Genomic DNA, 2,470 nt, shown 5'->3' on the forward strand with positions numbered 1-2,470 from the left:
TTCCAGGACAGCCAGGGCTATACAGAGAAACCCTGTCTCGAAAAAACAAAATAAAATAAAATAAAATAAAATAAAATAAAATAAAATAAAATAAAATAGAATAAAACCACAGCAGCAGTGGGGGTGCTGTTTGTTTCTGAGACAGGGTCTCTCACTATGTAGCTTTGGCTAGCCCAGGAATTGCTATATAGACCAGCTAGTCTTACAGAGATCTGCCTGCCTCTGCCACCCAATTGCTGCGATTAACCATTTGTTGCAGAAAATCTGACACCTTCTTCTGACATCTGCAAGCACCAGGCACACAGATAATGCACAGACATGCAATCAAAATACCCTTACATGGAAAATGAAAATAAGTGAATCTTTTCTAAATTAATTTCATCTATTTCTTTATACAGTTTAATGTGTCTACTAGAGTATCTTAAATTAAATATGTAGCTCATTAATTTCTACTAGACAGGGCTGGTATTGCATACAACTATATTCAAGGTTTTTTAATACAATTTTGGCAGATTCATTTTATATCCTAAGGGGGCCTCAAATTCACTATGTAGTTCAGGATACCCTTAAACTCACAATCCTCCTGTTAGCATCTGGAAGTGATGAGATTACAAGTATACACGACCACAACCAGCTCTATTTTCTAAAGACTTTATGGAATAAACAATCATAAATACATCAGTAAAAGAAAATATAAACTTGGATATTATAATAATAAATCACAAGGGCATTTATATAACAACAAACTAAAGAAGTTAAAAATCCAAAGAAAGGAAAATAAGAATTTGTCTCCAAACTAACCATAAGAAAAGGTATTATGTGGAGCTTGTGCTGTTTGGTTACTCAAAGCATGGTCTCATTATACTGCCTAAGATGGCCTCAAACTAGCCTCCTATCTTGCAGGAATTGCTTGTGTGTGTGTGTGTGTGTGTGTGTGTGTGTGTGTGTGTGTGTGTGTGTCTGTGTCTGTGTCTCTGTGTGTCTCTGTGTGTTTGCGCACACATGTGGTGCACTTGTAAGTGCACATGTGTAGCATGTCACCAGTATAGAGGTCAGAAGACAATCTTCCGAACTGGTTCTCTCCTTGTACCACATGGGTCCCAGGGATCAACTCAGGTCATCAGGCTTGGTGGCAAGCATCTTTACTGGCTAAGCCATCTCACCTGCCCTTACAGTTACTTTTTTTAAACAGTAAATAAAATTTAAATTTCTTAAAGATAAACTTCTTGATAGCCCTGAAGTTGAATGGCTTGTGGATGACAGCATTTTTTCTGAAAAAAATCATTTTACAAGCAGAACATACAATACTTTGTTGCCTTGATACTACAGAAGCAAATATACTCGTTCCTCAAACCCCTGCCCTAGAGGCAAGCTAACTGCCCTTATTCAGGCCTTACAATTAGGACAAGATAAGATCTTAACCAGCCACATCATCTCCAAGAATAAGTTTATATTGTTAGCTGCCCATCTGCTTGCAACAACTTCTTAAATGAACTTTGTTGTTGTTGTTGTTGTTGTTGTTGTTTTTTTTTTTTTTTTGGTTTTTCGAGACAGGGTTTCTCTATGTAGCCCTGGCCGTCCTAGAACTCACTCTGTAGACCAGGCTGACCTCGAACTCAGAAATCCGCCTGCCTCTGTCTCCAAAGTGCTGGGATTACAGGCGAACGCCACCACTGCCCGGCTTAAATGTACTTTTAACACAGTATTTTTCAGGTTAAACAGTATGATTCCGCATCTCCTAAAATTCCTGGGAAAAGCTATAGATTATGACCAGAAAATAAGCTATGGATTGTCAATTTGGTTTCCTTACACTAGCTCATAAAAGGTTCCAAATTCTGATTATTTCTGGTCCATACATGAGGAGAACTGGAGCACTGAGTACTCTGAAGAGACAAACTGCATTGCTGGCCCTCTAGTCCAGGGCTTATACATGTGGAAGGCAAACACTGCCACAGAGCTCTCTCCCAACTTGTTTTCGTTTTGTTTGGTTTTGCTTTGGGAAACAATATTTGAGGTATTGCTCCAGCCTCAGTCTTACAAATGCTGGGATTATTGGTCAGGTGTGGTGTTTGACACTTGCACTCTGGAAGCTGAGGTAGGAAGGCTGCAAGTTTGAGGATAGCCTGGGCTACATAAAGTTCTAGGTCAGCCTGAGACACAGAGTAAAAACTCTGTCTCAAGAAGCCAACCATGGCTGGGTGGTGGTGGCTCACGCCTTTAATCCCAGCACTTGGGAGGCAGAGGCAGGTGGATTTCTGAGTTGGAGGCCAGCCCAGTCTACAGAGTTCCAGGACATCCAGGGCTACACAGAGAAACCCTGTCGGGGGGGAGCCAAAAAGGGGCTCTCCCAGTCTCTTTGGCCTCGGAAGGTAGAAGCAACAGGACAAAAGGAACGCCCTCCTTTGGAAAGCATCCCAATAACAGACACACCTTATACCACTGGTCACCGTGGCTCGAAGGACGACCACTA

The 2,470-nt window shown here is 41.2% G+C and overlaps 1 protein-coding gene and 1 pseudogene across 2 annotated transcripts in view; one reads left to right on the forward strand and one right to left on the reverse strand.

The window, feature by feature from the left end:
* The window catches only part of Tex11 (testis expressed 11), a 205,034-nt gene that overhangs the window by 201,360 nt on the left and 1,204 nt on the right, over positions 1-2,470 (reverse strand). The gene's annotated exons all lie outside the window — the stretch shown is intronic.
* LOC110313693 overlaps positions 1,003-2,470 on the forward strand; it is a 2,375-nt pseudogene continuing 907 nt past the window's right edge.

The sequence above is a fragment of the Mus pahari genome, chromosome X, assembly GCF_900095145.1.
Source record: "Mus pahari chromosome X, PAHARI_EIJ_v1.1, whole genome shotgun sequence".
Classification (NCBI taxonomy): domain Eukaryota; kingdom Metazoa; phylum Chordata; class Mammalia; order Rodentia; family Muridae; genus Mus; species Mus pahari.